Source organism: Myotis daubentonii, chromosome 13 (genome assembly GCF_963259705.1).
Source record: "Myotis daubentonii chromosome 13, mMyoDau2.1, whole genome shotgun sequence".
NCBI lineage: Eukaryota > Metazoa > Chordata > Mammalia > Chiroptera > Vespertilionidae > Myotis > Myotis daubentonii.
In genome coordinates, this window is record NC_081852.1 from 41,177,168 (window position 1) to 41,202,826 (window position 25,659).

General features: G+C 41.3%; 1 protein-coding gene and 1 non-coding gene across 3 annotated transcripts in view; both read left to right on the forward strand.

Moving 5' to 3' along the window:
• Positions 1–25,659, forward strand: part of PLCE1 (phospholipase C epsilon 1) — a 292,198-nt gene that overhangs the window by 65,044 nt on the left and 201,495 nt on the right. The gene's annotated exons all lie outside the window — the stretch shown is intronic.
• On the forward strand, positions 5,273–5,379 carry LOC132215095 (U6 spliceosomal RNA). Its single transcript, XR_009448449.1, has one exon. It is a non-coding gene; the product is annotated as a U6 spliceosomal RNA (small nuclear RNA).

The following is a 25,659-nucleotide window of genomic DNA, read 5'->3' on the forward strand; positions in this document are numbered from 1 at the left end:
CCCTATTAAAATTCATTTTGCCTTAGAGGGTTTTTTTTGTGTGTGTGTTTTTATAGTCAAACCTGTGTAAGGCTTGATGAGTTTATTTATAATATTTTAAATATGAGCTTTAGTTTAAAAACTAAAATTGGATTTTCTCTATTTTTATTTCCTTGTATTTATTTTATTTTTTCTTTATTGATTAAGGTATTACATATATGTCCTAAGCACCCCATTACCCCCCCCCCATCATAATGACCCCAGAGAAATTAATCATGGTAAGGAAGGCTTCTTAAATGAATAAGAGCATGAGATTTGCAATCAAGCAAGGTTATGGTTCAGATCTTAGCTTCTTCACCTTCTAGCTGGGTGACCTTGGGCAATTTACTTAACCTCTCTGAGTTTCCATTCTCTCATCCAAAAATGATGATGGTAATCTTTACCATGTAGATTTGGTAAAGATGAAATAAACAACTGCAGTAAAAGCACTGAGCACAGAATGTGGGTCATGTTAATTGCTAATTACATGGCTGTGCTTGTTGAAGGTTGAGGAGTTTAGAGTCTCTGTGCTGTAGGAAACAGTAACCAACCTTTCTCAGCAGAGCCTTCAACAATTACTGGAATGAGAGTTCGGTGTTTTGTTTTGCAATTGCTTTCTTAGAGTAACACCCAAAGACTTTTTTTCTCATTCCTTGTTCTACTTTCCAAAGCATTTGGTATTCATGTTTAGTCCTAGCCTCTACTTTTCACTCAGCATTCCTTAGGGAAACTATCTATTCTTAAATCTTCTACTAGGTTGTCTCTGTAACTGTCACTATCCATGTATATACTTCCTACCCCAGCTGCTCACTCACCCCCTGCCTCTACCTGCCCCGGGTTCTGAACCTTTGTTTGCCCTGGTCATTAATATATCTGATTATCTTTGTTTCAGTTATCCATTAATCTGGTCCCAGACTCTTGGATTACACTGCATAGGTGATACCATGCGTTCATTTCCCTCTCTTTGACCTACTGGCTCTGAAGCCAAGACTCGCCTGTGACATCTGCCATCTGGGGAAATTTAAATCCAGTTTTCCAGTTCTAGACCCAGACTCATGCTCAGCCTTCTTTTGTCCTTCCTCCCTATATGTAAAATCTAATGCTGTTGCTGCCTTTATTTCTCCCTAAATCAGAGACATGACCTTTGGATTCCCATCACCGATTCTCTCTCAGCATACTGAAAACAGAATTCTACCGGCATCATCCTTTCTGTACTTTGGTCAGGTTGCAGACATAGAACTTATTGTATCAGATTTGCCTGCCCCATTAAATTATGAAATATCTGAGGATAGTAATTGTCTTTAATTATCAGTGTTCCCAGCATTTAGTTCAAGTCCCAGAAAATAAAAGAGGGCCTTTAATTAATGATTTTTCAAAATTAATTGGGAATTGTCACCCTGACAGAAGAGCTAGGGTCAGTCTCCACCACTGGGGCAGAATAGAACCTTTGGCTGCTAGAGGGCAGCAAGGACATTGGGACAATTCCACAGGAGGTTTGTCAGCTTCAAATTATTTGGAGGAAAGTTCCATGGTCAGCTGATAGAGTCAGTGACGTGGCCTCCCTCTCTGTTTGGGAGGACTTTCTAGATACCAAGATGGCCTAGCACTTAGTGTATCAATGTTCACAGCTTTTCCCTTCCTCTAGACTGCTAAAGATAAGTCTGTGTTTGTTTGTTTTCTGTGTTCCATTTGCTCTCTCTTCCAAAACAGGTAGTATTCTGGCAGGCTGAGAGAGAAGCTAAGTTTCATCTGTAGAATAATGGACACCCAGGAAAAAAAGAGCAAAAGAACAGAAATCACAAAGATCTATGTGGAGAGAGAGAATGAACTTGGGGGAGATCATTTTGCATTGAGTACTCTGCAGCTGCTGAAAAGTGAAGAGGAATTGGAGAGGAAAGGGCCCTCTCCAATGTTCTTTTAAAAAGCAAATAAAAGATTTGACTTGGGAATAAACTTTCTCTGTAATTTTTTACTCCTCTATCCCTTGCCTGGCAACTGGAAAGTTCTCAGTCAAGACTTGTTGAATTAATTCCTTAAATACCCCTTAACTGTTGGAGCTGTATCTTCAACAAATGATAGTACCCAGACTGTAGGCCTGTATACACAGCAGTCACAGTATTATGGGGTTAGGAGCACAGTCTCTTGACACCATGAGTCTTGTATGGCGGGGTGTTATTGAGGAGCAGGGGAACATGTTCTAACCCAACCCCAACTTCACAGTGAAATGACCATGCCCTGGTGTGCAATGCTGTTTCAGGACCAAGGACAGCGTCTGTTGAGCACTCCCCCTCATACTGTAGTGCTGCTACTCCCATGGTTGTGTGTGAGTTCAACATCCTGGGCCCCTTGTCTTTCCATTCTACCTGCTCTGCAACCCTCCTAACTGGAATCAATTCAATTACTGCCTCCTCCATTTTCAGACATTGACTGCCAAGTACTGCTGGAGAGAAATGACAAAACTAAGCCCTCACATGACAGACCCACAAATTCTCCATCTCTAATCTCAGCTTCTTCAAGAAGTCTTAAAATGTTCCTTGTGATCACTTTCTACCCTAGGCGCCACAATGGCTATTCCACACCTGCACCACTCTAGCTTTACACCTTCGTCTACCCTTTCAATCACAGTAAGTGACTCTGCCTTCTACTTCCCCAAGAAATTGAAGTTATAAGGTGAGAATTCCTTTAACTTCCTTTTTTAAGCTCATTTTTTTTCTTTGCTCTCAATAGAAAGGGTGTCCTTTGGCCTTCTCAAAACAAATTCCTCTGCCTTTGCTTCTGATTTCCCTCCCCATTCCATCAGCTCTCCTCCCCACTCTGGATCTCTACTGGTTTCTGCCCAACATACTGATCAGTGTTTGGACAACTGTGAGATTCTGTCATAGTCACATGGAGTCCTTATTTACAGATATAGATAGGCCTATTCCAGGCCTACTGAATCAGTCTTCAGTGGTGGGGCTTGAATCTATATTTGTAACAAGTATTCCTGGGATGGAAAACACTGTTAAAAGCGCTGCCTTTATTCTTGTTGCCCCAAACTAGCCTCCACCCAGGAGCCAGGAAGTGCAAATTCACTCACATCATTTCCTATTAAAAGCCCTTTGGGAGTTTTTTTAAGTCAGAGTCATGGCAGGATGCACTTGGCATACTCAAAATGAGTAATTTGAAGAGAGTTTAATGAAGATGATATTTGCAAAGGTGTGGTGAAGAGTAGAACATAAATTAGGGCTAGTACAGCAGCCCAGGATTAGCAACAGGGCCCTGAAAGGGTACGAGGAGGGAGAGGGCTGCCTGAGTTGTAATCAGTGAAAAAATGCATCCAACCTGCAGCAGTGACAGAAAAGGATAAAGGAAACAAAATATTGGACGACTTCATAAGGGAGTTTTACCTAACATTCAAAGAAGAACTAACATTAACACCTATTCTGCTCAAATTATTCCAAGAAATCCAAGAGGAAGGAACACTTCAAAGCTCTTTTTATGAGGCCAGCATTATACTAATTCCAAAACCAGATAAAGACACTACAAAGAAAGAGAATTTCAGGCTAATATCCCTGATGAACATAGATGCTAAAATCCTCAACAAAATATTAGCAAATAGGATCCAACAATATATTAAATCCCATGACCAAGTGGGATTTATTCCAGAAAAGCAAGGCTGGTACAATGTTCACAAATCAATAAACATGATATATCACATAAATTGAAAGACAAAAATAATATGATCATATCAATAGATGCAGAAAAAGCATTTGACAAAATCCAACACCCATTTTTATTAAAACTCTCAGCAAAGTGGGAATAGAGGGATCATGCCTCAACATAATAAAGGTCTTATATGACAAACTTACAGCCAGCATCATACTCAATGGGCAAAAACTAAAACCATTTCCTCTAAGAACAGGAATAAGACAGGGATGTCCACTTTCAGCATTCTTATTCATCATAGTTCTGGAAGTGCTAGCCACAGCAATCAGACAAGAAGAAAACATAAAAGGCATCCAAATTGAAAAGGAGGAAGTAAAACTCTCATTATTTGCAGATGACATGATATTGTAGGGAACCCTACAGACTCCAGCAAAAAAACTACTAGATTTAATAAATGAATTTGGCAATGTAGCAGGATACAAAATTAATACTCAGAAATCCTTGGCATTTTTATACACCAATAATGAATTATCAGAAAGAGAAACTTAAAAAAAATTCCATTTACCATTGCAACAAAAATATTAAGATACTTAGGAATAAACTTAACCAAGGAGGTAAAAGACTTCTACTCTGAAAACTGCAGGACATTGGGAAAGAGATAAAGGAAGATGTAAACAAATAGAAGAATATGCCATGTTCATGGATTGGTAGACTTAACATCATTAAAATGTCCATACTGCCCAAAGCAATCTATAGATTCAGCGTAATCCCTATTAAAAACAACAACAGTATATTTCACAAATCTAGAACAAATACTCCAAAACTTTATATGGAACCCAAAAAGACCCCAAATAGCCACAGCAATCTTGAGAAGAACAAAGTTAGATGGATCACAATATCATATATCAAGCAATATTACAAAGCCACTGTAATCACAATAGCCTGATAATGGCACTAGAACAGGCATATAGATCAATGGAACAGAGCAGAGACCCCAGAAATTAACCCAACCCATTATGCTCAATTAATATTTTACAAAGGAAGCAAGAGCATGCAATGGAGCAAAGATAGTCTCTTCAATAAATGGTGTTGGGAAAATTGGACAGGTATATGCAAAAAAAAAAGAAAAATGAAACTAGATCACCAACTTACACCATACACAAGAATACTAGTAAACTCAAAATGGGTAAAAATTAAATGTAAGTCATAAAAATCCTAGAAGAAACCATAGGCAACAAAACCTCAGACATCTCTCATAGAAATATGTTTACAGATACATCTCATAGGGCAAGGGAAACAAAAGAGAGAATAAACAAATGGGACTTCATCAAAATAAAAAGCTTCTGCACAGCAAAAGAAACCATCAACAAAGTGAAAAGGGAGCCCACTGTATGAGAGAACATATTTGGCAATGATACATCTGGTAAAGGGTTAATATCCAAAATATATAAGGAACTCATACAACTTAGCAAAAGGGAGACAAACAATCAAATTAAAAAATGGACAAATCACTGAGGAGTGAGGCTAATAGAAGCTCTGGTGGAGAGAGAGTCTTCATGAGGAATAGGGTCAGCTATAATGTCATTCAGTTTTAAAATGTCACAGGTCTGTGCTCACTTCAGCAGCACATGTACTGAAACTGGAATGATACAGAGGAGATTAGCATGGCCCCTGTGCAGGGATGACACACACACACACAAAAATGAATAAATAAATAAAATAAAATGTCACAGGCCAAAAAAAAAAAATGGACAAAGGACCTAAATAGATACTTCTCCAAAGTGGACATACAGATGGCCAAGAGACATGAAAAATGCTTAAAGTCACTAATCATCAGAGAGATACAAATTAAAACAACAATGAGGTAGCACCTCACTCCTGTCAGAATGGCTACCATCAACAAATCAACAAATGAAAAGTGCTGGTGAAGATGTAGAGAAAAGGGAACATTAGTACCCTGTTAGTGGGAATGCAGACTGGTGCAGCCATTATGGAAAACTGTATGGAGTTTCCTAAAAAAAATAAATACAGAATTGCCATTTGACCCAGTGACCCCACTTTTAGGAACCCAAAACACCAATCAGAAAGAATATATGCACCCCTATATTAATAGCAGCACAATTTACAATAGCTAAGTTCTGGAAACACCCCAAGAGTTCATTAGTAGATGAGTGGATACAAAAAGCTGTGGTACATTTACACTATGGAATACTATGCAGAAGTAAAAAAGAAGGATCTCTTATTCTTTGAAACAGCATGGAGGGACCCAGAGAGTATTATGCTAAGCAAAATAAGCCAGGCAGAGAAAGATAAGTATCCCATGATCTCACTTATATGTGGACTCTAATGAACAAAATAAACTGATGAACAAAATAGATCCAGAGACATGGAAGCATGTCCGACTGTTGAATCTCAGAGGGAAGGTAGGAGTGGGTGGGTAGGCGGGAAGAGATTAACCAAAGAACTTGTATGCATATATGCATAATCCATGGACACAGACAATAGTGTGGTGAAGGGCGGGGGCGGGAGGGGAGGAAGTTGTGGACTAAAGGGGTCAAATGGGGAAAGTAAGAGGACATCTGTAATACTTTCAACAATAAAGGTAAACAAAACAAAACAAAAGCTTAGAAACTACCCAGAATATCTCTATTTTTTTTACAGCAAAATTTCCATTTATGTCTTTATTTTCCAACAAATAAACCATTTTTCCTTCAAGCATTAACAGTGACACTTGTGTTATTTTTTTAATTACATTTAATTCCTAGAATTGCAGTAGGAGTTTTCTGTTTGTAGTTTCTTACATGATGATAAGGACTCAGTGAATGTCACCTGATGTCAATAGGTGTCCCTCCTCTTGGGGCTCTCCCCAGAAGGTACCACTTTCTACACAGAAGCATCGATAAGTGACATGGAGGCTTAATAAGAAGAGGGTTGACTTCATCTTTCCCTCAACAACAACTTGGACTCCTCCTCTGGCATCACCAATGGGAAAGTCTCCTCTGCCAGGTGGTTCCAGTTCTATTTTCCTGTCCCTCTGTCCCAACTCCTGCCCCAGGGAACACCCAGCTCCCTGGCATTTGTCTTACTCTTCCCTATCCAGCTTTCCACCCCAAGCTTTGGGCATTTCTTGGAGTGAAGAATAGGCATACACATACCCAGAAGCAGCTCATCACAGTTTATTTTTAAATGAACACTCTGGCAAATACATTTTGCCCATGTCATTACTTGGATTTTTATAGACTAGCTTAGGATACTAATCAACATTTATATACCTTTTCTATGGGTAACCATATTCTGAATTCCAAATAACTGAAATTTGTAACTGATATTTCTGAAGTCATATGGAACTGAGTGAGGACTAAAAATCATCAGGAATGCTTCATAGAAAGTGGGCCTTGAGTTAGACCTTGAGGGACATGTAGAAGGAATTCAGAGAGGGAGGTATTGCAGATGGGGGAGTGAAGACACCGAAGCAGAATTGAATGGGACAGTAAAGAGAGGAGGAAGCATGTTCAGAGGGCTGTTACTACTCAATAAATAAGAGATCAACTGAATGATTTGATTTGTTACCCCTTCCCTCAGCTTTAATTTTTAAGTCAGGGACGGCAATACTGGGCACATATGCTTCCATTTACCCCCTGCACCCATGGCAGACCTCACTAATAATCATCATGACACTTACTTTTGGTGAGCCCAAGTATGGCCTAAAAGTTCTTTGTAATGAAACATTCCAAGCACTTCTAAAAATTGATTAGAGCCCAACCGGCGTGACTGAGTGGTTGAGCATCGATCTATGAACTAGGGGCGTCATGGTTCAATTCCTGGTCAGGATACATGCGCGGGTTGTGGGCTCAGTCCCCAGTTGGGGGCATGCTGGAGGCAGCCAGTCGATTACTCTCTCTCATCATTGATGTTCCTATCTCTCTCTCCCTCTCATTTCCTCTCTGAAATTAATTTTAAAGATATGTGTGTGTATATGTATATATATATATATACACACACACACACATATATATATATATATATAAATGTTGATTAGAGCTGGCATGCAATATGAAATTCATTTGCTATTTGTTTCCTGGGTTTACTCAACCTGGTGATTTTTATCTCTAAATAGAAGTGTGTTATAGTTAACTTTATTAAGAGAGAAATGTACATACCCATTTATATCAGCATTAATATAATTATCTATATATATCAACACTAATAAAAGACAAAGATGCTAATTGACTGTACCTTTGCTATGTCCTAAGCCACGCCCACAAGCCAATCAGAGCAACTATATGCAAATTAACCCAACCACATTGGCGACTGGCAGCCATGGAGCTGGAGCAAGCAGGAGGCTTGGTTGCCCGGGCGATGGAGGAAGCCAAGCTTCCCGCCTGCCCTGAGCCGGCTGTGGCCTCCGCTCATGGCAACAAAGTTTCAATTATAGAAGACAAAAAAATCCCAGATACCTGCTTCCAGCCAGCCTCCACTGGGAGCTTGGGTGGCTGGGGGCTGTGGCCAGCCTGCAAACAGCCATCAGCCCCTCACCCAGGATGGCCACACCCTCATGGGGTGAGGGTCCCCGCTGGAGGGCTTAGCCAGCCTGAAAACGGCCCCCAGCCCCTCACCCAGACTGGCCAGGCACCCCAGAAGGACCCCCTGCCCTAAAGGGGCTGTGGCCAGTCTGAAAATGGCCCTCAGCCCCTCACCCAGGCTGGCCAGGCACCCCAGCAGGACCCCCACCCTGATCCAGGACACCCTTCAGGGCAAACCAGCTGGCCCCCACCCATGCACCAAGCCTCTATCCTATATAATAAAAGGGTAATATGCAAATTGACCCTAACAGCAGAACGACTGGGAATGACTGGTCACTATGACAAACACTGACCATCAGGGGGCAGACGCTCAATACAGGAGCTGCCCCCTGGTGGTCAGTGTGCTCCTACAGGGGGAGCTGTGCTCAGCCACAAGCCAGGCTGACAGCTGCCAGTTCAGCGGTGGTGGTGGGAGCCTCTCCTGCTTCCTCAGTAGTGCTAAGGATGTCCAACTGCAGCTTAGGCCTGCTCCCCGCTGGCAAGTGGACATCCCCCGAGGGCTCCCAGGCTGCCAGAGGGATGTCATACTGCCAGCTTAGGCCCAATCCCCCAGGGAGCAGGCCTAAGCCAGCAGGTGGTCATCCTCCAAGGAGTCCCAGACTGCGAGAGGGCACAGGCCAGGCTGAGGGGACCCCCCGGGTGCACAAATTTTTGTGCGCCGGGCCTCTAGTATATATATATAAAAGGCTAAGTGACCGGCCATTCCTCCAACAGGCCAGTAGGTATGACTCACACTGACCACCAGGGGTCAGATGCTCAACGCAGGAGCTGTCAAGTGACAGCAACTTCGCAGAGTGCCCTCTTGCACTCTGGGACCCCTGGGGGATGTCGCACGGCGGTTTCGGCCCAGTCCCCGCAGGCCAGGCCTATGGACCCACCTGCCAAAGGGACCCCGCTCACTCCACAGATGCCCTTTGAGCCCCGGTGCAGCCCCAGGTGCAGCTGGCCGGGGAGGGACTGGGGGAAGTTGACTCCAGGGGGTGTCCGGCCCATCTCGCCCAGTCCCACCCCGCCAGCCACCTTCTAATTAATTTCCTTTCAATGTGCACGAATCTGTGCACTGGGCCTCTAGTTTAAATATGATATGATATCTTCTTGCAGGATATGAATTTCATAGTGATACACCAAAGCTCTTTCAAGTGATGCTTAAATCCATCAGGCCAGTTACTGATATGAATAGCTGTTATTTCCTCAGACTTAATTTTGCATCAATCCATTCTTTAGACCTAGGCATTAATATTTTGTAAGGAATAATTTTATAATAACAAGTAGAAAAGCCATATCAATAAGATCTGCTTATCTCTTGTCAAATAGACAATTTATGCCTGGACAACACAGGTTTACACAGGTTCTCCATAAAAATAGTAGGATTTCAAGTGCCTGGGCCACGGAATTCCCTTCATTGCCTCCCTTTTTTCCTTTCTCCTCCTGGCTCTTCGGTTCTTATCTTCTTGTGAGATCTTTGCTGAACCTCCATGTCTGTCATCAGGATTCGTCTCTCTCTCTCTTCTCGGTTCCATAACACTTTGTTTTTGCATCTTTAGCAGAATGGCTAGTTTGCCGGGAACATGCCCTGCTCTCCAGTTGAAAGTGGAGCTTATGAGCACAGCTGTGTTCCTTAACCTTCCTCACCCAACACAACGTAGGCACCAGATGCATCCTTTATTTTTTTTATAGCATGAAAAATACTAAGCCAGCAGAATTTTCATTTTGTTTGAATGTATTAATGTTCATGATATGTTACCTGAGAAAGCAAAATGGGTGTACAATTAGGTGACAAATCCATAAGTGTGCATTTGGGTAGTTGAATGAAGACTGAATGCTTTTTCTACTGACTGAATTGCCAGCATTCTCTTTTTTTTACAATAAAAGTGCCATGATGTGAAGGCATTGGTATTGGTGGCTGTCTCAAGCTGAGCCTACCTTTGTTTGAGCAAAAGGGAATGTATTTGGATCATATGATTGGAAGCATGCATGTAATGAGACAAATATGCCAGCATTTCTGTTATGACAACGGATGATACCTTCTTCCTGAGTAAAGTGGGACAAGCAGGGATTTGAGGGAGGCCTGCACCATGACCTGGATGAGGGGGTAGCCTTCAGAATGGGTGTCGATGTCCAAAGTTCCCTTCCTCTGAGCATCATCCTTTGCCTCTGTTTTCCATATGGGAAATGGGTGGAAGGCAGTGGAATTATTGCATAACAGAACTAGCTAGGACACGTTTCCTATGAGTCAGGTACTGTGCTGAATACACGAACTCATCTGATACTACCAGCCCTACAAAGTGTTTCCATTAGGATCGCCACTTTTCACTTTTTGGGAGTGGAAACAGCAGCTTAGAAAGGTTAAGTGAGTTGTTCAGGGTCAACTGCTCACAAATGGAAATGCCTGTGACTTAAATCCAGGTCTTTCTGACCCTAGAGACTGTTTTTGTTTTTTGTTTTTTTCAACCTCCATACTAAGCTACTTCTGTGGGAACTCGGGCAGGCCTCATACTAGTAAAAGAGCTAAATAAAAAGCAGGGGTCAGGGATACCCTTATTAGAGAGTGCTTAGTAGGAAGTTAGTGAAAATATTTTGTACCTTCTTGAGCACTCTCAGCCCAGAGTGAAGACAGATATGATATAAACTGTGGTGAATTGGATTGATAACTCAGTTTCTTGAATCCAGTTAACCTTATATTATGGTCAGGTGATTCCTGAGACTTTGGTCCAGTGCAGCAGGAATTCAGAGAACAAGGGTCTTGATTAGGGGGTCAATGTGAGTTGGGTGTTTGAGGGCTGTGCTGCCTTTTCTGAACTCTGCATTGTTGTCTTTTTTCCTACCAGTAGGTGGAAATAGAACTGAATCTTTCAGCACTTGTCCTTTCAGCTGAGTCCTGGCAGGATTCCATTAATTTCTGCCTCAAAAGAACAAAAATAAAAATTAAAAAAAAAAACCCTCAGGAGAAGTTCGGAGTGTGCAGTTAGAGGATTGCTATTCTGCAGAATAGTTTTAGGCTGATGGTCAGATAATGTTATTAGCCTCTTACAAGGCCAGGTGCTGGCAACAGCTGCTGGCAACACATGCCTCCTGTGAGTCCGATGGACACCCAGCTTTGGTGGGGGGTTTTCTCCTGTCCTGACAACACCTCCTTTTCCAAGACTTTTATTCCCAGTTTCAAACCTTTGTACTTACCATCAAATTATGTATCATGATTTTATTTTTCAGAAAATACATTTCTGAAATAAAAATCTACCAATTGGAAACAGTGGGTAAAGTAGTTAAATAACACTGGAATTACACAATGTGTTGTTCTGTATCTTGCTTTTTTTTTTTTTTAAGTTATCAATGGTTTAGGGCCACCCATGGATGCGATTAGCTCTAGAACAATTCCCAACTCGGGGCAGTTTTGTCCTCCAGCTGACAGTTGCCAATTATTGGAAGCATTTCTAATTGTCACAACTAGGGGAGAGGGTGGATGTTACTGGCATCTAGTGGGTAGAGAACAGGGATGCTGCTAAACATCCTATAATGCACAGGAATGCCCCACTACCAAGAGTTCTCTGGCCCCTAATGTCAGCGGTTCCATTGTTGAGAAACCTTTCTCTAGAGAGCGTCATCCTTTGTAGTGTGTGTATAGTATGCTACCCTGTGGATTTGACATTTTGTATTAACACATCTTCCTACTAGCAGTCATGTAAGGCTATTTCCAACTCTTGGCTATTAAAAGCAATATTGCAACAAACATTGTTTACAGTGTTGTGCACTGAGATTTTATTTCTGCAAGGTACAGACACAAAAGTAAAATAGGGACTTTAGTTCACAAAGGTAAAGACTCTAAACACGAAGTTTTTTCTTAAGTTCACAGTGAACTCATTTGGTGGTCAACCCTGACTTGAACTGGCATGAGGCTAGTTACAGTCTTTATTTATTCCATTTAATGTGAATATCTAGATGTTTTGTGATTATAGAATGCTGTCTCAGTCTCTGATATAGATGTTACAACTTGTATGGTATAACTTCAATGAGTTTTTTTTAATCTGAAAAAATGTCAAAGCCCTTTTAACTTTTTAAATAAATGTAGTCATGTACAGTATTGAGTCCCTATAATCCTTATGTGTTGGAATGAGCAGGTAGTGGTGACTTGGATGATTTTTGTATTCATCCTCTAAAAACCCTCCTTTTAAAGGTGATTTTGATCCCATTAAAACACACACACACACACACACACGCACAAAACACGAATGCTATCAGGTTATAACTGTTGCCAGTGCCTTGTGGTTTTCTGTGCAAATTATCCCATCAAAAAACATCGACATGACTTTGGAGAAGCATCTTTGCCTTGCTATTTATAAATATAATTTAAAATATTAGCAATTGCTACAACAATTGAATACTTACTGTACTTCATGCTTAGCAAGCATTACCAAGTTTGACTTTTACAGCAACACCTCAGGATGTGGGCCTGTTAGCTTCATTTATACTTGAGTGAATGGGCTTTGGCTAGGTGATGACTTGGACAAAGTAACATACCTGGGAAGAGGTAGAACCCAAGCCTGTAGTGGTATATGCTACATCCCTCCCCAGTGTTCTTTCAATTCAATTTCTCCCCATGTGGATAAAGTTTTAATATTTCTACATTGGTGGCCATTAAAACTTTTTTGAAGGAAAAAAAAATTAGTCCCAAGTTGCTTTTTGTCTCAAGGGGCTACACTTGGACTTGAGGGCAAATAGGCGAATGTCACTCCAGTCAAGTGGATATTTTCATCACAACGTTAAGAAAAAGTCATTGGAGCAAATCTGAGGTCACATGCTCTCCCATCAAAGAACTCGAGCGTTGTTTGAAAGGAGAAAATGTTAATGTCCTCCCTGGAGCCTGGACTTCATATGATATTAGGGAAAAGCTTTCAGTTATATTTATTTCTCTTGGTTTACTCCCAAGAAGATGTCAGTTTCCATTATGAAAATTGCAGGTGTAAAAAATATTATCTTCTGCTCTCTATAGCAGAGCCAATCCAAGAAACCTCAGAAGAAATTCCTGCCCAAAGCAACTGGAATTTCTGATTCCTGAAATTTTTCAGTGTGACCAGCTTAGGCTGAGGTAGCATCCAAGAAGGATGCTCCTACTTTTTTTTTTTTTTTAACTGCCGCTGCATGATCCACTTTGCTGCCTCCTGACTGTGAGTTTCTGAAAAAATAATAATAAAATAAACCAATATGCAAGGAACTTTCCCATTCCTCCTCAGCAGATTCCTACTCCTCAATGTTTCTTTCCTACTGTGTCCTCTATAGCTCAGCCTACTAATTTCCTTTATTGTATTTATATTTTTTTTATTTGCAGGAATCCTTTCTTTAAAATTTTATTTTTTTATTTTTGTTATTAATCATCACCTGAGGATATTTTTCCATTGATTTTTAGGGAGAGTGGAAGAGAGAGGGCAAGACAGAGGGAAACATCGATGTAAGAGAAACACATCAATTGGTTGCCTCCTGCATGAGCCCTGACCAGGGCCCAGACTGGGGAGAAGCCTGCAACCAAGGTACATGCCCTTGACCAGAATCGAACCTGAGACTCTTTGGTCCACAGGTTGACACTCTATCCACTGCGCCAAACAGGCTAGGGCAGTGATGGCTGAGCTCGGCATGTCAGCATTTTGAAAAACCCTAACTTAACTCTGGTGCCGTGTCACATATAGAAATTTTTTGATATTTGCAACCATAGTAAAACAAAGATTTATATTTTTGATATTTATTTTATATATTTAAATGCCATTTAACAAAGAAAAATCAACCAAAAAAATGAGTGCGTGTGTCACCTCTGACACGTGTGTCATAGGTTCGCCATCACTGGGCTAGGGCTTAAAATTTATTTTTAATTTATTTTTAATTTTCCAATTATAGTTGATATTCAGTATTATTACATACTAGAGGCCCAGTGCACAGATTCGTGCACCGGTAGGGTCCCTTGGCCTGGCCTGTGTCCTCTTGCAATCCAGGACCCGTCTGGGGATGCCGGACTGCTGGTTTCAGCCCGATACCCAAAGGCCAGGCCGAGGGACCCCGCCGGTGCACACATGCACCGGGCCTCTAGTATGCCTATAAGATCTTTGATTAATCTCTTCCTTCCCTCCTCCCTCCCCCCTTCCCTCTGATATTCATCAGTCTGTTCTACATTCCTATGCCTGTGCATTGAGCGTCTGCCCCCTGGTGTCATTGCACATCATAGCTACCAGTCAAATGGTAGGAAGGTCACTTAGGCTTTTATATATAGAGAATAGAGGCTGGGTGCATGAAATTTGTGCATGGGTAGGGTCCCTGTGCCTGGCTGGAGATCAGGGCCGATCAGTGGGGCGACCAGTGGGGCGATCAGGGGCCCCCCACTGGCACCCACCTTGGCCAGTCTGGTGCCACCCGCTCGTCAGCTCCGCCCCCCACCGCTGCCACCACTGCCAGTCCCCTCCCTCTGCAGGGCAACTGGTGGGGTTATCAGGGGGCCCCCGCTGGCACCATCCTTGGCTGGCCTGGGGTTCTGTGGGCTAGGGGCAGCTCCTGCATTGAGCATCTGCACCCTGGTGGTCAGAGTGCATCATAGCAATGGGTTGTTCCACTGGTTGTTCCACCATTCGGTCCATTTGCATATTAGGCTTTTATTAAATGGGACTAGAAGCCCAGGGCGCAAAATCTCACAGCCCCACCCACCCACATGGCCTCACGTGCTCGCTGCCCTGCCCACCTGCACGTGCCCTGCCCACCTGCCATCCCACTGCACTCGCAGCCCTACCTACCTGCGCCGGTCTTTGGTCGTCATGGCGTTAGGGCCATGGGCTTTTTATATATATAGATTAGTTTTAGCTGTACTAATAGTGGTTAGACAGTGATATTATTTACTTAGTCATCCCCCTGATGGTTCAAGTACCTACTTGACACTACACATAGTTATTGCAATACTATTGACTATATTCCCTATGAATAGTTTACCCCATGACCATTTTGTAACTACCAATTTGTACTTCTTAGTCCCTTCACCTTTTTCACCCAGCTCCCCAACCCACCTCTCATTCAGGTAACCCTCAATTTGTTCTCTGTATCTATGAATCTGTTTCTGTTGTTTGTTCATTTATTTTGTTCTTTAGCTTCCACATATAAGTGAAATCATATGGTATTTGTCTTTCTCTGACTTACTTCACTTAGCATACTATCCTCTAGATCCATCCATGTTGTCACAAATGGTAAGATTTCATTTTTTTTAAGGCCAAGTAATATTCCATTGTGTGTGTGTGTGTGTGTGTGTGTGTGTATACCACCACTTCTTTATTCACTCTTCTATTGATGAGCATTTGGGTTGCTTCCATATCTTGGCTATTGTAAATAATGCTGCAGTGGACATATATAGCAGATATATAGCAGAGCATATATCTTTTTTAATTAGTGTTTTGGATTTCTTCAGACATATACCCAAAAGTAGAATTGCTGGGTCATAGGATAGTTTATTTTTAATTTTTTGAAGAATTTCCATACTGATTTCCATAGTGGCTAGATCAATTTGCCATTCTACCAACAGTGCACTAGGGTCCTCCTTTCTTCCACATCCTTGCTAATACTTATTTGTTGATTTATTGATGATAACCATTCAGACAGATGTGAAATGATAGCTCATTGGTTTTTAATTTACATTTCTCTGATTAGTGACATTGAGCATCTTTTTTTATGTCTGTTGGCTATCTATCTGTATGTCCTCTTTGGAGAAGTGTCTATACACCTCCTATGCCCATTTTTTAGTTGGATTGTTTGTTTTGGGGGTTGTTGAGTTGTATGAGTTCTTTATAATTTTTGGATATTAACAACTTATTGGATATATCATTGGCAAGTATGTTCCCCATTCTGTAGGCTGTCTTTTTGTTTTGTTGATGGTTTCCTTTGTTGTGCAAACAATTTTAGTTTGATGAAGTCTCATTTGTTTGTTTTTCTTTTGTTTCCCTTGCCCAAGGAGATATATCAGAAAAAAAATATTACTAAGAGCAATGTCAGGGAGTTTACTACCTATGTTTTCTTCTAGGAGTTTTATGGATTTGGGTCTTACATTTAAGTCTTTAATCCATTTGAGTTTATTTTTGTATATGGTGTAAAAAGGTTGTCTAGTTTCTTTCTTTTTTTTTTTGCATGTATCTGTTCAATTTTCCCATCACATTTATTGAATAGATAGGCATGAGTTTATTTCTGGGCTGTCTATTCTGCTCCATTGATCTATGTATCTGTTTTTATGCCAATTGTGAGTACTATGCTGTTGTGGTTACTATGGCCCTGTAGTATAGTTTGATATCAGCTAGCATGATATCTCCAACTTTGCTCTTTTCTCTGAAGATTGCTGTGCCTATTTGGGTTCAGTATAAATGTTAGGATTATTTGTTCTAGTTCTGTGAAAAATGCCATTGGTATTTTGACAAGGCTGTGTTGAACCTATAAATTACTTTGGATAGTATGGACATTTTAACAATGTTAATTCTTCCTATCTATGAGCATGGTATATGCTTTCATTTATTTGTATCTTCTTTAGTTTCTTCAGTGTCTTATAACTTTCCAAGTACAGGTCTTTTACCTCTTTGGTTACATTTATTCCTAGGTATTTTTTAAAGTATATTTTATTGATTTTTTACAGAGAGGAAGGGAAAGGGACAGAGAGCTAGAAACATCAATGGGAGAGAAATATCGATCAGCTGTCTCCTGCACACCTCCCACTGGGGATGTGCCTGCCACCAAGGTACATGCCCTTGACCGGAATCAAACCTGGGACCCTTCAGTCCACAGGCGGATGCTCTATCCACTGAGCCAAACCAGCCAGGGCTATTCCTAGGTATTTTATTTTTCTGACGCAGTTGTAAGTGAGATTGTTTTCTTAATTTCTCTGTCTGAGAGTTCATTGTTGGTGTTTACAAAAGCAACTGTTTTTTATTATTAATTTTGAATCCTACTACTTTGCTGAATTAATTTATCAGTCTAGTAGTTTTTTGGTAGAATCTTTAGTGCTCTCTCTATATAATATATTATCATCTGTAAATAATGAGTTTTTCTTCTTCCTTTCTAATTTTCATGTTTTTCTTTCTGTTTCTTGTCTGATTGTTGTGCCTAGTACTTCTAATAGTATGTTGAATAAAATTGGTGAAAGTGAACAACCTTGTCTTTTTCCTGATCTTAAGGAAAACACTTTTAACTTTCACCCATTAAGTATGATGTTAGCTGTGGGCCTGTCATACATGGCCTTTATTATGTTGAGGTATGTTCCCTCTCTTCCCATTTTGCTAAGAAGTTTTATAAATGGATGCCTGATTTTGTCAATTTTTTTCTGCACCTATTTATTTTATTACATAATTTTATTCTTTCTTTTTTTGCTTATGTGGTGTATCACATTAATTGATTTGTGGGTATTGCACCAACTTTGCATCCAGGAATGAATCCCATTTGATCATGGTGTGTGATCTTTTTTTTTGTAAATTAAATCTTTATTGGTCAGATTATTACAGTTGTTCCTCTTGTTTCCCCCCATAGCTCCCCTCCACCCAGTTCCCACCCCACCCTCTGCCCTTACCCCCTCCCACTGTCCTCATCCATAGGTGCACGATTTTTGGCCAGTCTCTTCCCGCATCTCCCACACCCCTTTCCCCCCCAAGAATAGTCAGTCCACTCCCTTTCTATGCCTCTGATTCTATTATATTCACCAGTTTATTCTATTCATCAGATTATTTTTTCACTTGATTTTTAGATTCACTTGTTGATAGATGTGTATTTGTTGTTCATAATTTGTATCTTTACCTTTTTCCTCTTCTTCCTCTTCTTAAAGGATACCTTTCAGCATTTCATATAATACTGGTTTGGTGGTGATGAACTCCTTTAGCTTTTTCTTATCTGTGAAGCTCTTTATCTGACCTTCAATTCTGAATGATAGCTTTGCTGGGTAAAGTAATCTTGGTTGTAGGTTCTTGGCATTCATCACTTTGAATATTTCTTGCCACTCCCTTCTGGCCTGCATAGTTTCTGTTGAGAAATCAGCTGACGGTTGTATGGGTACTCCCTTGTAGGTAACTGACTGTTTTTCTCTTGCTGCTTTTAAGATTCTCTCTTTGTTTTTTGCTCTTGGCATTTTAATCATGATGTGTCTTGGTGTGGTCCTCTTTGGATTCCTTTTGTTTGGGGTTCTCAGCACTTCCTGGACTTGTAAGTCTATTTCTTTCACCAGGTAGGGGAAGTTTTCAGTCATTATTTCTTCAAAGAGGTTTTCAATATCTTGCTCTCTCTCTCTTCTTCTGGCACCCCCATAATTCGGATGTTGGTACATTTGAAGTTGTCCCAGAGGCTCCTTATACTATCTTCATATTTTTGGATTCTTTTTTCTTTTTGTTTTTCCGGTTGGGTGTTTTTTGCTTCTTCGTATTTCAAATCTTTGACTTGATTCTTGCGACCTTCTAGTCTGCTGTTGGAACTCTGTATAATATTCTTTATTTCAGTCAGTGTATGCTTAATTTCTAGTTGGTCCTTTTTCATAACCTCAAGGATCTTACTTGATTTTTTGAGGCTCTCACTAAATTTATAGGCGATTTCTAGAATATTCTTGAAAAACCTTAAAAGTGTGGTTTTGAACTCTATATCCAGTAGTTTGCTTTTGTCCATTTCTGTCATTTGTGACCTGTTTCTTTGTCTCCGCATTTTTTATGCTTCCCTGTGTTGATAGAGTGGCTTTCTGTGCTAGGTGTCCTATAGGGCCCAGTGGTTCAGCCTCCCCAATTACCTGAGGTGGGCACTCTTGTTGCACCCCTTTGTGGACTTTGTGCACAGTCTTGTTGTAGTTAAGCCTTGATTGTTGTAGGTATCACTGGGAGGAATTGACCTCCAGGCCAATTGGCTGTGAGAATCAGCTGTGTCTACAGTGGGAGAACTTTTGTGCGGAGACACCCTTCTGGGGAAAGACTTGCTTCAGTGGGGCTTTGGTGCTCACTTAGTCTGCCCCCTGAGTGTGTCCCTTATGGATCTGAGGAGTTGTAATCTGGATGGTCCCACTCTGACCACTGGGTACATTGGCTCTTGGATCTCTAAAGAGATGGTAAGTTAGCCTCTGCCTGAGGCTACCGAGCAGGAGCTATGGAGAGATCTGCAGATTCCTCTTCTTTATTTGGGGTTTGGAGGTGCCCAGATGAGTCCCAGCTGTGAAGCAATGCAAGCTGCTGTGGGGCCTTGGGCCTTCTTTTGGAAGTTCTGGGTCTCTCTGACCCAGCTGCAGTCTGTTAGGTAATTTTCAGATTTCAAAGGGCCAGGCCTTTCATATGCAAAAGCCTCTGCACACAGCTTGGGTGGGGCAGGGTCTCGGGATCAACAGGGCGGAGCAAACAGCTATGGCTGCTCCTCAGTCCTACCCTAAGAGGCCCCTTGTCTCAGTGTCCCGGTAATCGCTGCAAGCACCTCTGAGAGAAAGCTGCCCTTGAGTTCCGACCAATGCCAGACAGTCCAGTTTGTCCTGTATGAGTCTGGGTCCCCAGAGACTTGCCCGGAACTGGAGTTCAGAGCAGTCAGGAGCTTGAGACTCCCTCCCGATTGAAAAAGACAACCGCGTCTTCAGTTGCCAGCCCTTTCCACGTGCGCCTCCGTACCTCTGCATTTTACTCCGCACCTCCTCTGACTCTCAGTGTGCTTTTCTCTTTCCTTCTAGTTGTAGAATTTCCACTCAGCTAGCCTTCCTGTGGTTCTGGATGATGTCCGTTTTGTCTTTTAGTTGTATTTTTGAAGTTGTTGTGCTAGGCAACAATTTCCGGTGTTTACCTATGCCGCCATCTTGGTTTCTGGTGTGTGATCTTTTTAATGTATTGCTGAATTTGGTTTACTAATATTTTGTTGACGATTTTTGAATCTATGTGCATGAGAGACATTGGCATATATATATAGTAATGTCTTTTTGTAGTTTTGGAATCAGGATAATGTTAGCTTTGTAAAGTGAGCTTGGGAGCCTTCCCTCCTCTTGAATTTTTTGGAATAGTTTGAGAAGGATAGGTGTTAATTCTTCTTTGAATGTTTGCTAAAATTCACTTGTGAAGCCATCCAGTCCAGGACTTTTGTTTGTTTAGATTTTTTTGATTACCGATTCATTTTCTTTGGCAGTAATCAGTCTGTTCAGATTTTCTGTTTCTTCCTGAATTAGTCTTGGAAGATTGTATATTTTTATCAATTTATCCATTTCTTCTAGACTGTTCAACTTGTTAGCATATAATTGTAGTATTTTCTTATAATCCTTTGTATTCCTGTGGTGTCAAATAGTTCTCAATTTCTTGTTCTCTCTCTTCTGTTTCTGGTATTCCTATGATGCAGATGTTATTACACTTGATGTTTTCCTAGAGCAGTAATGGCGAACCTTTTGAGCTCGGCGTGTCAGCATTTTGAAAAACCCTAACTTAACTCTGGTGCCATGTCACATATAGAAATTTTTGATATTTGCAACCATAGTAAAACATAGACTTATATTTTTGATATTTATTTTATATATTTAAATGCCATTTAACAAAGAAAAATCAACCAAAAAAATGAGTTTGCGTGTCATAGGTTCGCCATCACTGTCCTAGAGGTCCCTTAAACTATCCTAGTTTTTTAATTCTTTTTTTTTTCTTCTTTTTGTTCTGATTGGGTGTTTTCTGCTACCTTGTCTTTCAAATTACTGATTCAGTCCTCTTCCTTATCTAATCTGCCATTGATTCCTTCTAGTGTATTCTTCATTTCAGTTATTGTATTCTTTATTTCTGACTTTTTTTATGGTTTCTGTGTTCTTTTTGTGTGCTTACTATCTCTTTGTTGAAGTTCTCAGTGACTTCATGTATTCTTCCTTTAATTTCCTTGAGCATCCTTATAACCAGTGTTTTGAACTCTGTATGTGGTATATTCCGTGACTCCATTTCATTTAGTTCATTTTTGGAAGTTTCTCCTATCATTTGGGACAAATGTTTCTTTGTCTTCTCATTTTGGCTGTCACTCTGTGTTTGTTTCTATGTATCAGGTACGTGTGCTACATCTCCCAGCCTTGGTGTGGCCTTATATAGTAGGTATCCTGTGGGTCCCAGTGGCACAGTCTCCAAGATCACCTGAGCCAGGTGCTCCAGGAGTATCCTCTGTGTGGGTTATGTGTGCCTTATGTTATAGTTGAGCCTTGATTGCTATTGGCATGTCAGTGAGTGGGGTTGACCCTCAGGCTGGCTGGCTATGAGGATTGGTTACAGCCACAATGTATGAGCTACTGGGAGAGGTCACCTGACTCTACATAGCTGAATTCACTCCAGTGGGATCTGTTGCCTGCTGAGATCTTCCTTTGGGTGTGTTGCTTGTGGGGCTCCAAGTCTAAAACCCACCACTTGGTGTGCTGGTTCTGGGGCCTCTAGGGAAGGACTTTGGTGCAGGTCAAATATCAGGCACTGCTTGTGACCACCCCAGGGCTACCTATTAGGAGCTACAAAGTGATCTGTGGTTGGTGACTCTCTGTGTTGGGCCTGAATGCATGAGGGAGGGGCTACATTGTGAACCGAGACTGACTGCCCCCAGTACCAGGCCTGGGGCAGGTCAGCAAAAGGCCCAGGTACCTGAGACCTGTTGCTGCCTGATGGCTGTTCATAAAGCTCAGCTGCTGAAAGAGCCTTGCATGGCACAGGAGTTGTGTGAAGCAGGGTTTCAGGGAGTCACCAGGGTGGGTCAAGTGGTGTTCACTAGGTTAATACAGATTCCGATTTGGTGCCAGTGCTGGGCCTGAAGCCACTCAGCAAAAGTATCAGGGTACAAGGTCAGCCACCACCCACCTGGGGTCTGCAGACCTTTGTGGTGGGGTAGGGGTCTCAGAAAGTGATCATTGTGGAGCTGGTGGAGTTCGCCAGGCTAATGAAGATTAATATTTGGTCGTGGGAATGGCTCAACACAGGAAAGATGGTGGCTGTCTCTCCAGAACCTTGCCTTGAAGCCACACAATTCAGTTTCTCTCTGTGTGTCTGACACTTCTCAGTCTTTACTAGAATTCCTTGAGAGTATTTCAACAAAGACTGCACCGTGGGCCCAGACTGGTTGGCCTCAGGAGAGCCTCAGGCTATGCACGAGTTGGGTAGGGAGGAGTCTCAGGAGGTAATCAGGGTGGAGATAGTGGAGTTCCTCAGGCAAATGCAGATTAAGATTCGGCCATGTAGGGGGAGGGATCAACACAGGAAAGATGGCCCCAACAGGCGGGCAACAGGACAGCTCAACACAGGGACAGTGGCAGCTGTCCCTCAATCTCTTGTCCTGAAGCCACACAACTCAGTCTCTCCCCATGTCTCTGGTGCCTGCTAAGCCATCGTTTCTCTGCCAGAGCCCAAGGTGAGTGCCTGCGAGCCAGAGTTTGTGTGCTGGCCCTTTAAGGGGAAGCCTGAATTTCCAGCAGCCTTCTGTTTCAGATGGAATTCCCCACTGATTTTCACAGGCAGATGTTATGTGGGCTCCTCTTCCTAGCACTGGTGTTCTGGGCTTGGGAGCCCAGTATGGGGATAAGACCCCTCACTCCTTCAAGGGGACCTCTGCAGTTGAGATGTTCCTCCAGATTCTCAGCTGTCAAATGTGGGTGCAGGGCCAGTTTGTTTCACATCTCCACCCTTCCCACCAATCTTGACATTGCTTCTTCTTTAGGATATCCTTAGTTATAGGACTTACATTCATCTAGTCTTCAGATGGTTATCCAGGTTGATTGTTTTATAATTTAGTTGTAATTTTGATGTGATCGTGGGAGGAGATGAGTACAGCTTCTACCTACTCCATCATCTTGACTGGAATACCTACTGACTTACCTTAAAGTTCCAAGTTTATAATTGATTGTACTTCAGTGAAAGGGAGCATCAGGGTATGAACTATATACAGACCAGTTAAGTACTACTATTTTTTCTTTTCCTGCCCAGCTTTTATTGTTGCTTTTAGCTGTCTTTCAACTTTTTACACATGGTCCTTCACCCTGGATGAGTTTTTTTTCTGGTTCTTTGGTCTTTAAGGAAGACATAGGTATACTCCCCTTGATCCCTCATTTCAGTGTCTTTCCTCACAGTTCCCCAGAACCAGTCATGGAGGTTTCTACATTCTGTACTAACACCTCACAGGCTTGGACTCCTTTATGCCTTGAGGCCTTTGTATATGCTGGTTCCTCTATCAGAGACATACTTTTCTACCTACTAACTTCTTTGTATCTGTGGTTAACTTCAGTTCATGTGCTCAGGGAAGCCTTCCCAGGTCACCACAGCCTTTTCCCTAAACAAGATCAGCCATGAGTTGTAATTCTTTTACAACTGTTTCTGTCATAAAACTGGACGTGGTATTAGGCCAGAAATCAGGTAAAATGTTCCAGTGCAGTCAAGTTTGTGTAACTGAGTGGACAAGCAAGACCTTTACTTCTAGATTTCCAGAGAAATAGTTCCTTTGCTTTTAGACTTTATTTTCTTTATTTTCTCTAAAATGTGTATCTTTCTTCACATCACTCACCTGTCCTTTCCACTGCCCCCATCTGCTGGACTTTACACTATCTCTCTGTGGAGCCTCCTGTTTCCCATTCTGGATCCAGTTAGCCCTTCCAAAAGCTGTCTGACTTGAGCATTTTTCTATTCTGTTATTCCTCCTCAGTATCAACAGGTTGTTTAAACACAGTTTGCTTGTGTTTATTTATTGTGGATATTTCAAGCATATGGGAAAGCATAGAGAAGTTTATGGCAATTAGCCATATAACTATTGCCCAGAATTGAAAGTGTCAACGTTTGTCGTGTTTGCTTCATACTTTTTTAAAAATATATTTCTTGATTTTTTTTACAGAGAGGAAGGGAGAGGGATAGAGAGTTAGAAACATCGATGAGAGAGAAACATCGATTAGCTGCCTCCTGCACACTCCCAACTGGGTATGTGCCCACAACCAAGATACATGCCCTTGACTGGAATCGAACCCAGGACCCTTGAGTCCCCAGGCCGATGCTCTATCCACTGAGCCAAACCGGTCAGGGCACCTCATACTTTTTTAAAGAAATTGCCGAAACCGGTTTGGCTCAGCGGATAGAGCGTCGGCCTGCGGACTGAGAGGTCCCAGGTTCGATTCCGGTTAAGGGCATTTACCTGGGTTGCGGGCATATCCCCAGTAGGAGATGTGCAGGAGGCAGCTGATCGATGATTCTCTCTCATCGATGTTTCTAACTCTCTATCTCTCTCCCTTCCTCTCTGTAAAAAATCAATAAAATATATTTTAAAAAAAAAGAAATAAAATATTGCAGAGACCATTGTGGGTTCCTTCCCCCAATCTTTCATTCTTCTTCAGAGATAACCACTATGTGAACAAGTGTCAGAGATCAGTTATTGGAACGTCTATAAATGCAGGGGGGGAAAATGACATTTTGGCTGGCCTTATGAATGGAAAACGTTATCTCACTCTTAATTTCATTTACATTTCCCTGATTACTTGTAAGGTTGAACATTTTTCAAGTTTACTGGCTACTTGGCTGCTTCTGTGAATTGCTTCTTTATATCTTTTGTCATTTATCTGTTTGGTTGTTTGTCTTTTTCTTATTGGTTTGTAAAGTTCCCTGTATAGCTGTATTACTCCTTCGCCGGTTATATATGTTGCAAATGCCTCCTTCTAGCCCATAACTTATCTTTTGTCTTTGTTTATATTATCATATATTGCATAGAAGTTTAGGGTTTAATGCTATCAAATTAACATTTTATTTTATGATTTCTGCATTTTATATTTTGATTAAGAAATCCTTCCCTAGCCCATGATTGTAAAGATATTCTCCTCAAAATATTTTAGATATTTTTGTTTTACATTTTGAATTTTAATTCATCTGAAATTTATTTTTTCAATTAGGTAGAAATAAAATTTCTTTTTATCAAGCTGCCACATATAGTTGGTATATTTCTTCCTTTGCTATCTTTATAATTGTTGTTGGTTTTTCTTACCTTATTATACTGCCTAGTAATTCCAGTACAGTATTAAATAGATGTGTCCTCCACCCTATGCTAAATCCCATTTAATTTGATTACACTAGTAATCAATAATATAGATGTTAACTTTATAGATGAGGTAACTGAAACTTGGGGAAGATAAGTAACCTTTCCAGAATCACACAGCTAGTAAGTAAATAATAAAGTCAGGATTCAAACCCAGGTTTGTGTGACTTCAAAGTGGAATTGCTTATACTGCTTCTTGGTCGCAAGTAACTTGGGTAAAGATATCTCCTTCCTTGCCTGCTCTTGCCCAGATCCTCTATGTCTAATAAGGGAAGAAAATGTTATTGAAGTGATGCCAGAAAAGCACTTCCAGTGTGTCTGAACAAAACTAATAGACTTTGTTTAGTTAGACGTGCCAAAAGCAGATTAAAGAACCTTTAAGTATGAAGTAGTTCTTATTCCAGATGGTATA